Here is a 12926-nt window from a genome sequence, read left to right on the forward strand (position 1 = left end):
CTACAAGAAGTGAATAAGAAATGTATTTGTATGTAATTGCTATCAGTAAACAAAACTCTAGATGTAATTTTATCTAGATTAAAGATCCCAAACTATCTGCTGCTAAAAGAGGGTCACATCTATTTATACTGAAAATTCCCCATCTAGATAAAACTTCTACTGCTTGGAACTCTTTTGTCAATTTTAGCATAGGATAATCAAAGCCTATTACTCTGCCAAAAGAATTTGGTTTATCTGTATTTGGCCAAAACGTTGTAATTTAGTCAATTAACAGAAACTATATTTCCATGGGATAGACCCTAAATTAATGATTTGCTCCCCATAAATGAAATCACAGTATCTTCCACTTCTTCAGTTCCAAATCAGTGCTTACTTCCTTCCTTTCAAAGATTTTCCTATGGAAAACTAGTGAATTCACACAGTGAACTCTGAAGAAAGATCTGTGTGTATCAGAAAGCATTGGAGGCCACACTTCTCATATTCTCAGCTAAGGCTGCCTAAGAAGCAAACAGTAAGTCAGAAACTGAGATATGCCCAGCCTCCTTAAAGTGTTATCTTGCCTCTTATAGGAGCTAAGGGTTAAACGATGACTAACTTTTTTTGATCGTCTGCTAATATTGCCATCATCATCATCACCATCCCAGTCCATTTCGCATAGTTAGTAGCCCATTAGAGCAATAGACAACGGAAAAGTGAACTCGGGCACAGCAGAGTTCACCAAACACTAGTTTTCTCTGTTCTGTTGACAATGGGAACACATGACAATTTCAACATGCAACCCAGAAGGTTGCCATCACTGCTCTAAAGTCATATTCAAGGCAGGTAGTTGAATTGTCTGGGGAAGATCAAAATTCTGCTGTGCTACATCTGTTCAAAGACACAAATTGCTGCTGCCTGTGCTGTGTCTGTTCAAGGACGCAGAGGAATTGTTTCAAAACTCCAAGTCAGTACCTTTTACCAGCACTACATTCATATTTTGAAAAACAACATATAAAAAAGCAATTCAAATCTCTGATCATAATATACGAAATCAGATGCAGTACTCTGGGCAAACTCTATTTTTTTCCTTCAAGCTGTAATTCCTCATGTCACTAAGCTTTTGGTGACTCACACCACCATATTGCACCAACAGTGCTCTCAAAATGCAAATTGCTAATGACTTCTTTTAGCCCAATATAAATCTAGGAAGTAAGTGCAATTCAATGCAGTATTTTGAGGAGTATCATAAACATCTTTGCACATAAGTTTAAAATAATGGCAATCAAAGTTTTATTTCATGCCTAAAGCTATTGGCATACTGAATAGCTATGACATAATATTTGGAAAACAGTGGCATTCTTGCATGTGGTACACTACTTCACAGAGTTAACATACCTTTTATGTATTTGAACGGAGTTGTGGTTTAACCCAGCAGACAGCTAAAACACCCACACAGCCATTCACTGATTCCCCCCCTGCCCCCACAGTGGGATGGGGGAGAGAACTGAAAAGAGAAAAAAAACCTCAAAAAGTAAAATACATGGGTTGAGATAAAGACCGTTTAATAGGACAGAAAAGAAAGATGATGATGATGATGATGATGATGGTAATAATAATGATAAAATTATATACAAAACAAGTGATGCACAACACAATTTCTCACCACCCAAAACCAATGCTCAGCTAGTTCCTGAGCTGTGAGCCCACCTCCCAGCTAGCTTCCCCAGTTATAAATGGAGCATGACGTCATATGGAATATCCCTTTGTCAGTTGGGGTCAGCTGTCCCAGCTGTGTCCCCTCCCAACTTCTTGTGCACTTAAACTTCACTGCTTAGAGCAAAGGAAGTTCAAATGCTGTTTTGCATGCTATATTATGACAATAAACTATGCAATTTATGCAGTTAAATCAAGATTTTACATTAGACACTGAAATGTAGAAACCCAACCCATATAGTCTAACAAAGGTTAATAGGTGACTTAGTTTTTTCCAGTATAGGAAGATAAAAGTTTTAATACTAGGGGTTTTTTCCTGACCAGCCAGCCACAAAGATATTGAAACTAATGATCAGAAAATCAATAACTTCATTTGAGAAGTAAGGAGCACACTGTCAGAGTGGGACTTCTCCTTTAATTTAAATCTTCAAACAAGGACATAGGTGATATTTAAGATCCTTACTCAAGGTTATTTACAGATATGTCTGACATAAATTAGTAAGTGAAGTTCTATCACCTAGGATATGTATGAACTATTGTGGCTTTAAATGTTTACAAACAATTCAGAATTGTCACTGAAAACATAATCATTTTATCTGCTAAACTTCGCTGTCTACAGTCTTCCAGATATAGACATATGAATTCAATAAATATATGAATGCCAATCAATGACTAATATATCTGTCTAGCTATGTATCAGTGTATATCATTAAATGACAAAGTAAAATTAAGATTTTTTTTTTTAAATAAGTGAGCTTATAACTTTCCTTCAGTAAAACTTTCAAAAGCACCTCAGCAGTACAGAAAACAAAGACACATTTTCAAAAGAGATTCAGGCTCTTAGATGTTGACAGGGGAGGGAGAGTTACCAGCAGCCATGTGAGGGACTGATGGACCAAGTTGACGAACAAAGGGCCTGGAGTGGTATGAATGAAAGTGAACACAAAAAGCTTAAGCAAGACCATCTCAATTATTTGTCCAAGAAAGCATGAACTCCGACAGAAGCTTGTCTTTCAGTTGGGAAACTTAATGGGTCTCTCTTATTCTACCTACTTACTTTAATGAAACTGATAGGAAGTTATTAATCTGCAAGATCAATCTGCAAGATCCCTACTTCTCCACCTTCCAAACAAACTTGGTTGAAATTGGCTGAGAGGTAGAAGCTGACAACATGTTCTTACAAAATGCGCACACTCAGTGTGACTGCCTAAGTCTCATTTCCTTAAGGAGTCAGGCTAAAAATCATCAGGTATATGTCAGAAATTTTAACATTCCTGTTCAGGTTAGACAACATTGAATTTCTTGTGGAACATCCTTCTTGTGCTCAATCAGTCCCAAGTTTGTTGGGGTTTCTCTGTTCATTTCACTGTTATATACAATGATCTTAAGGGGAGAATAGGAAAGGATGTTCACAGGAGCCATGATCAGCTGTACTATTTTCACTCAGTGAAAACTAAAGGATGTTCCATCAAAACCAGGTAGTACACAAATTGCCTAACCATTGGGCCATGGGTAGGAGAATAGCATCATGATCATTTTGTGAATTTTGCCCCCTATTTGCAGATCAGACAAGGTTAGGTAGTAAATTCAGCTTCTATTCAGCCACTAAGTTAAGCCACAAGTACGTTTCTCAGTGAATAATATACAGGTGAATGAATTACCTAGGTCTAGTGAAGCACATGTCAAATATGCAGTGCAAATGCTCTTGCTTCCCATCAGTTTCTGGAGCCAGCCAGATTTAAAAGTAAGAATTGAATGGTACGGTGTACGTCAGGGAGAAGTACTTGTTCCCCAGCATCCTGTTAAAGAATAGTTTTTTTCAAATCAGTGTAGGGTTGTGTTACAGTTGAATTACACTAATACAGTTTTTTCATTTTAGGGTAAAATTAAATGTTAGTGGCAAGAACTAATATTCACCATCATCATACTGAATTTCCCTGATTACACAAGAAATCACCAAACTGGAACTAGGAAAGAGCTGCTATAATGTTACTGGCAATCCTATTGTAGTATACTACCTGCTCCAGTGTCCTGGTCCCAGTTGAGATAGAGTTAATTTTCTTTCTAGTAGCTGGTATAGGGCTGTGTTTTGGATTTAGTATGAGAACAATGTTGATAACGCACTGATGGTTTTAGTTGTTGCTAGGTAGTTGTAGCATGTAAGTCAAGGACTTTTCAGCTTCTCACACTCTGCCAGGCCCACAAGAAGCTGGGAGAGCACAGCCAGGACAGCAGACCCAGACTGGCCAAAGGGATATTCCCTACCATAGAATGTCAGGCTCCATTTATAACTGCGGAAGCGAGCCGGGAGGTGGGATTGCTGCTCAGAAACAGACTGGGCATTGGGCTTTTTTCTCTGTGGGTGGTGATCAATTGCATATGTGCATCACTTGTTTTATACTGTTGTTGTTGTTGTTGTTCTCTTCCTTTGTTATCCTATTAAACTGTCTTTAACTCAAGAGGTTTTATTCCATTCTCCTCCCCATCCCACTGAGGGGGGGGATCAGTGAGCAAGCGAGTGGCTGCGTGGTGCTTAGCTGCTGGCTGAGGTTAAAGCACAACACCCAGTTATGCAACAGCAGTTGATGAAGAGATACGCAATGATGTTAAAAAACATTTTAGGAACTTTGATGGCAATAGAAGAACAGTGTAATCATTGTAACACAGGGCAGTAACACAGGACCAGTGCAGCAAAATGCAAGAGTTGTCCGAGTTAATCACTGCCCATACTGTTGACATGCATAAGTTAGAAATGGGGTTAAGTGCTTTGTTGATATAAATCCACTTTTCTTTTTTATTCCCTAAACAGCGTGAAGCAAATGTGGTTATTTACTGTCTCATTTGCAGCAGTTCTTTGTCACCCCTTCCACGAATAGTATTCCTGCTACCAGTAGTCTCTCACTTTCAGAAGCACTTAGCACAAATACACTCCCACAGAATAAATTCTTAACAAAAAGTATTTTTATGGCTGTATATATATGTACTTTACATGAAAGGTCACACTATAACAAGTGTTCTAGTTAAAATGTGATAATTGTATATCTCTGAATGCTTCAGACAGGCCTTATTTTGACTCTCTTACAAAGTGCTTAACTAATACATTTCACCTCTGGAAGTGACAAACCAATCCCATGAATAAATTATCCAAAATCTAGTTATGTTACCTCACCCAGATCCCAAGTCAACATACACGTCAGGAAAGGGATGATTAAAAGGATGAAGTTATAAGATTTGGCTCAAAGCTTGTCATCTTAGCTAACTACAGCTCCAACTCCTCTTTTAAACTTTGCCATTTATAGCTTAAACTCCTACAGTTGGATTAGTACTCATTGCCTTATTATTTTAGAAGGTCAAATTCTCCATAGTGTTGCAAACTCAGAATATTTTCAAGGACTGCAAACACGCTATGTAGTAAAGGAATTAACAAAGAATAAAATGTGTTCTATAATTTCCTAACTTTTGTTGTCAAAATTATCCTCCCAAATAACCTTTTTATCTTATTTAATTTATCCTTTTAAAATGATCTTGGTGTTTTAACCTCGGTTCCATATAACTTAAAACCAGATACAATGTACATAGGCAACTATAAAACCCCCCTGTGTTTCTTCGCTAGCCTATAGCTAAAACAATCTAACACATATTTTGAGATTTTTGAAAATGAATTTGAAATATGCTAGCTAAATGGCAAGTTACCCACTAGAAATGATCAGAAAACCTTAAAATTACAATGCTTGTTAAAAATGCAAGGATGTTGTATTGGAGAGAGCACCCCAATTCTTGGTATAAATTATACAGGAAAAGCAGAGCATGTTACACTAACGGAGGAATGATAATAAAGATTAGGGTGTAGAAGTTAAAGAATGGTTCATAACATCTGAAAGCATACTTTTGCATGTTGTATGCCAAAAAATATATGCAAAATCAAATATAATGCCTCTTGCATACCTACCTATGGCAGATGGACAACATTAGAAGTACAGTTCTGGTTGTTACCGTTACAATTTTAAAATATAGCTTCTATTCTCTTCACTCCAAGGATTTTTTCTGATATAAAAGACCAAATACTGGGCTCCAGTCACACTCTCAGATATGTGTGCATGAACCTAATCACCTATGCAAGTATTTCTTTTGTTAACAGGACATATTTTTCAATGGCAGAATACACAGTCAGTCATTCTTAAACATGATTGTTAGGTACCTACTGTGCAGTTGCAGCTTCTTGCTCTTAGTACAGCCTTTTGGATAGTTCACATGGCACTGCAAAGACTGAAGAGGGATGATCTCTCATTAGTTTTGTGACTATCAAGCACCATAAGAAAAACTGTATATGGCATACTTCATGCTGACCCAAGCTTTATATAGAAAACAGAGAAAAAATATATTTCTGCGTGTACTTTTTATTATTTTAGGCATTACAGTTGATTCATTATTTACCAATTAAATCTCCTTCCTAATTTGAAAACTTAAAGGAACAGAAAGTTCATAATTTACCATAGGTGTCTATATGAACTTCTGATTAAACCGAGAATTATCTATCAAAGAAAGACCTGATATCTCACCTACTCCCAAAAGCACACAGCCATCTTCCATGAACTTCCAGCATTATCTTGCATTTTCAACTCAATGTCAATTCAAAAAGTGCATTCCTTTCATAGGTTCTGCAAACAGAATATCATTCAGCAAGATACAGTTCCATTGATACTGGAGCTAATAAACACGCTTGATTGTAATTGACAGACTAACCATGAATCTTAGAAAAGAACACACAATTAAAAATAAGCTATGTTTATAAGAAAAGATTACAGGAAAATGAAGGAGGATTATAATTTTTGTGAAGGTGAAGAGGAGCCATGGTCCTCTTTTCAGCTGCAAAAATGATGTTAGACATGCAGGTAGAAGGTACTATTAGTAAGTAGAGAGACCTTCTGCTTGTTCAGCAGGAATGGGTCACATCAGGAAAGGACTTACAGCCACAAATGAACATAAAAATTTAGCAGTAATGAAAGGAACCACTCTTACTTAAACAACCAAAACATATAAGCACTCTTCTCCATAAAGGACATAACATTTGGTCAGCTTGAGAGGGAAAAAGCTATCTTTAGTTCACAGCATAACCTTTCTTCATCAGCAAGACCTACAAACATCTCTGAATCACAAACCAGCTTTAGAGTCCATTGACTTGATACTTTCTATCTTCACCAGCTGGCAGGAGTTGATCTTCTAGGCTTTCCCTTTGGAAGCCTCCAAGGACATATGTCTTCTGCCCAGAGTAGCAAACATATCCCTTTTCTCTTCTGCAAACCAGAGTGCTCACCATTAGAATTGATATTTGTACACATACCTGATCTCTTACTCTTCTTTTATAAAAGTAGCCAGCTGTCTCCAAGATCCAGGATTGCTAGACACTTACAGGTGATGTAATATTACAAAATTTATTACTGACTTTTGACTGCATTACCTACTTTATGTCACCCTGTGCCACGACTAACATGCCTAGCATTTGGGGATTCCAATAAGCTAATAACTAATACTAGTAACTGCTGTTATTAATATTATAAATAACTTTACAGAGAAACATTTACACTTCTTCATGTGAATTCTCCCCCGAAACATCAAATAATCTGACTCTAGGCTGAGTTTTATTCAGTCATATGCCAACAACATTCTTTTATAAGCTTGTGACATTTTAACATATACGATCAGATATTTCTAGAAATGTCAAGTCAATGCAAAGATCTCAATGAGACCCATTTCCTGGTACCAAAATACTCAAAGATAATTAACTTTACTAGGTTTTTGTCTATGTATACATTTATACAGATAGTTTTACTTTAATGAAAAGCTATTGCTGGTCACTGCCAGAAGTGTTTTGCACTTATATTCATTCTGCTGTACTGATGAGCTCTTTCCAACTAATAGTAAATAAATATTCTGGCTGGTTTTGACCAAGGAATACAAGAAAGTTGCATTCAGAATTTTAATTCTTAAAGCAATTGTTCTATAGCAGATGGTATATACAGAATGTATTCAATGACACTACTTATATATGTCATGGATTTGACATTTGTGAGAGCATAAGACTTAAGCCTCCCACGCATGAAATTTCTGTGTGACAGAGAGCCACTGTTTTCAAACTATTGTAAATCCAGGCACATACACACAGGTAACAAAACACTGGATTCTCATTTGCAGGCTTAGTTCAAAATACATCATACTTTTCAAAATAAACAATGGAATGCATCATCAACATAAATTTCTTATCTTTATATTTAAAACTATAGTTAACAATTACTTTTGATATAAAAACAACCTGCTTTCTATTTCACCACATTTTCACTATTCTAGTTCATTATCTGATGGCCAAATTCTGCTGTTGCCTAAAACAGGTGCATGTCTAAGTCTAATTATAAGTTGAGCTTCAGTGATCTCTGTTGGTTGATGAAATTCTTACTGATTTGACAAGCTTCTTCTCTAAATGATTGTAGGAAGTAACAAGTTAGTGTTTAAAATGGGAAGGAAATATTATATAAGCTTCTCTTGATAATTAAAACCAATTTTTCATTAAGCACTACAGCTCTTACAAAAATATGTAAAGCTAATGACAATACCTAGCAAAATGTAGAGCTTGCCTATTTCTAATGAAAAAATATTTAAAGGACTGCAATTAAGTACGTCATCGGAAGCATGATTTTGCACAATTATCATGTGGCAAATACTGCAGGGACAATCTTATTCAATATAATCAATGTCATATGTAACTCTTTAGCTTTTGTACCCATTTTAGTATGCTGATGATAAACAATTTCCTCACCATTTTAGAAATGTTTGCCTGTTTATGAAAGAAAATTCAACAACAGGAAAAATCCAGATGATTGCAATTGATACATTTTTCTAGCATCAAAACACTGTTGGTTTTTAAGATTATCTATGACTTCATCTACAAAAATATTCAAGAGATTATGTAATCAAAAATGATGGTGCAAGGAGAGTGCCAAATAAAGACTAATACATAACTGCTCTTAAGCACCAGTTTACTATAAAAATATCATAATGGTAAGAAATTTTTTTTTTTTTTCTTTCAACTTACACATGTGAGGAGGCGGCAAATGAACCAGCTTGGCAACTACCCTGGACATCTTCATATCTTACCGCACAGTTGTTCACATATTACCCCATGATATCAAGAACATATATATCCAGTTTAGAGCCATGTTTTTATGTTTCTATTCATGCTTAACAACCCTATGAAATGTAATAAATATGCAGTTGTTGCCCGTTCATTAAATATGAAGAAAAAAATGGTTCTCCATCACTTTCCACTAATGAATATGTGTGTGTGTATATATATATATATGGCTCTCCATCATTTGCCACCAATAAATAGAACATTTCCATATTCAGAAGTCTTGTATTACATTTACTGGAATTTTCTATGGCTTTATTAAACATATTAACATAAAATATGTTAACATAATTACATTTTAAAATTGAAAGTCATGACAAATATGTATGAAGTAGAATTCACAAATACAAATGTTGAGAAAAGTTAACGATTAAAATTTTTCTTGCAAAAAGCAATGATATTGCAAGACATTTTTGATTTGCAAGACAATAAATCCATGACTTCAGGTTAAAAATACTTATGCTAAATGTTAAAGTCAGACATTTATTCATTAAGTAAATGAACAAGAATAATTTTCATTACAAAAGATCAGAAAGAAAACGAGTTCACTCTGATCACTTACAGATCATGTTGAACTTGTCTCCACTCACTTTTACCTCCTGAAGAAAGCATTTTTGTTGAATATTCCAAATTCTTTGGTAGATGAACTAATAAATTAGGTAGACAATGCAGGTTAAATATACATCTGCTGAAGCAGGACACATAAATTAAAATAAAGTTAAGCTAATTGTATAGTAATGTTTAGGAAAATTTAGCAAACATGAGATTCCACTGAGATGTAAAAATAATTCAGAATTATGAATCACAGAATGGTTGAGGTTGGAATGGATCTTGTGATCTTCTGGTCCAACCCACTGCTCAAAACAGGGACATCCCCCTTATGCATGTCCAGTTTGTTTAAATGCCCCCTAACTTGATTCTCCTCTACCGAGGGAAAGTCCTTGTTACTCCAAATGCTCCTTCTGGACTCAGGAACATGGGATTCTTGAAGGCAAGTCCTATCAGTAGAGACTGAGGCAAAACCAGCATTGAGTACCCGAGCCTTTTTATGTCCTTTGGTACCCAGTCCCCTCAGCAGCAGTCTCACATTTTCCAAATTCTTCCTTTTTCTGCTGATAAAGCTATGGAACACATTTTTGCCCTTCGCACACCTCACCAGATTCAACTCCATCTGATCTTTGGTCTTTCTAAGCCAGTCCTCAGTCAGTGTCTCTCTATAGCCTCCCAGGTTACTTGTGCCTAATTCCACATCCCTTATGATTATGTTTGAGTTTTGTCAGGAGCTTCTTGTTAATCAATGTAGGCCTCTTGCCACCTTCCCATGACTTTCAGTTGGACAAATCTTGAGTTTCGAGGAGGTGACCTTGAAAGCATGAAATCTGTGAAATCGTAAGTAGCTCAAGTTTCCCAAAATTATAAATTAGGCTTGGGTAAGCAATGGGTAAATGCAATCTCTGTCTTCCATTTCGGTCAAGAAAAACATTTACCAAAACCATAGGTGAGATCTCAAGATTGTATCATCCCTACATAATACTAAATAAGACATTGTGGGGATTTTTTTTTGTAAATTTTTTTGTTGTTGTTGCCAATAGGCCAGATATTTTGAAGGGCAAGCTGGTTTGAAGCGTAATACTGTAAACAAGGGTTCAGTAGATGATGAGGAACAAAATCTACCACTGAGTTCAGATCCTAAGTAGAACAGTGGCAAATCACTATATATCTAAAAAGAATGACTATCCATGCAAAGTAGCAATGAGTCATCCAACTGAAGCTGTAATCTATATTCATTCTATTCTTTGTGTATATGTACCACTTCCATTTAAAAAAATTGAAAATCTCATATATAAATACCATGTGTACTCAGCTGCCTCATACCCACACACATAGCATAAAGGGCAGGGAACCCTTGCTCTTTTAAAAGTCACGTACAACTCAATGTCCATAGCAGGCAGGGCCAGCAAAAATGAAAACAGAGTATGTTATGGGATTCATGCTGATAACATATCAGAGAATCAGACGTACCGTCAGCAAGTAATTATTCTTTGAATGTGAATCAATGTGAATACAACTAGGAATGGCAGACAGCATCCCCCAAAATAGTGAGACAGAGTAATTTCAGCTGCAAACAGTACTTTTATCCAAAACTTGGCATCTAAATGAACGACCAAGTTGAAGTCATAATGTTTGGCAAAAGCCATTTCAGCAGTACATTTCCCAAAGAAGATAGCTGATGTTGCTTGTCTTTGCGCAAAATGAGCCTTACTATTCAAAACATGAGGTATGCCAAACAAGTGCAAAACACAGGGATATACTAGGCTAACCATTTTAATTTTTTGCTGGGAAATTAACAGAGTCTTACAAAATATAACTCTGGCTAAGGCAAACCTTCTATATCAGTGCAAATAATTATTGATATTTCACTGACAACAATGTTATCTTCCATGAAAGACATCCTTGATTAAAACAGCATTAGTTCATAACTAGAATGAGATAATTTAAAACCAGGTTGGGTTTGCTTCTAATTAACTAAAGTTTTGTGTAACTCTTTATCTCATGGCATTGATCTTTGTAGACCTTGATGCTCATCTGTCCAGTGGACTGCTGCCACAGTTAACAACCCTGGCGCCAGTGTTTATAGACTTGCTCAAGGCTTGCTGAAAGCACTGGATAACAACAATCCACCCATCCGGATTGTCAACACTAAAGAAGCAGACATCTGCCAGAGTAATTTGGCTGACTCCAACAGGCCCTCATTTATGGGAATTAAAAGGCATACTGGCATAGAGCGACATAATATGTCCCGAAACTTATGTGATTTCTCTTGGACAGTTTCCATTGGAATCTCCAGTGTGACTGCCATTCCGTGCGGTAACTCTTGATAACTTTTATTAGTATCTGGTTATACTTTTGAGTATCAATGGTAGCACAATCTCATCTGCAGACAAAGGTTACACAGTGTAGAAACTGTAGGATTAACAGCCTGCAACACCTCGTCCTCAGAGTTTGAGAGACAGATGTTTCAATTCTATACAAAGTCCACATGCTTGGGATGAAAAAGACCTGACTGCAATTGATACAACAGAAGCAGGTACAATTTGGCTAGGTTGCTGGCATAGGTAATAGTCAAGAAAAAGTGTTGCAAGAATACAATAATCACTAAATCATAATGTCACTTCTAGATCTTGGATAACAATCACAAGCATTGCAATAATGACCTACTGCTGTAATTAAGATACCACAAATATTTGAGGTTCTGTACACCACAGTCTTAATACCATATGAATAGCAGAAGTAAAGAGTAGAATAGTCAGGGTCAAGGACTGGTATAGCAAATGAAAGAGAGAATACCAGATGGGTCCTTTGTAGATTTTGAATTTCAATTCACAATAACAGAATGAGAAGATATCCGATTCCTCATGCTAGGACCCAGGAGGAGAAAGCCAGACCCACGCCTTGGGTATGTGACTCAGCTTATCACACAAAAAGTATACTAGAGCATTCTATGTTCTCTTTAGGCATCACAGCTTCTCGTAACACCTCTGACCTTTGTGTTACTTTCAAGACTTACTTTCAAAATAGCATATCTCAAGAATGTACCTGACATCCAAAGCAGTGTGTGTAAAAATACTTTGTGGACTCATAATGCAATGTTCTTGCTTCAAAAGAAACAAAATTCCTAAAACCTGTGACTTATACTGTCATAAGAACAAAACATTAGTAGAAACAACTTAGATGAAGATGCAATTGTTTTTAAAAGGGAACGAAAGGTAAAAAAGAACTAAATAAAAATTAACATTATTGATAAAAAAATAATCAGATAACAAACAACCAAGTGTTTGGATTTTTACAAAGTGCTGATTTACTGTACACCTGGTCTGTGAAAAGGAATTGTGGTAGAGTTGGATGCATTCATCTTATAGCCCTATGTGAGCAGTATGTCAACTCTCATCATGCAAACAGACTCAGAGCATTCGGATCACTAAAAGAATCCGTACTAACGTGCATGCAACACAAATACACCTCTGGCAGAATTCACGGATAAGATCTGTGA

The sequence above is a fragment of the Balearica regulorum genome, chromosome 1 (genome assembly GCF_011004875.1).
Source record: "Balearica regulorum gibbericeps isolate bBalReg1 chromosome 1, bBalReg1.pri, whole genome shotgun sequence".
In the NCBI taxonomy this organism is placed as follows: Eukaryota; Metazoa; Chordata; class Aves; order Gruiformes; family Gruidae; genus Balearica; species Balearica regulorum.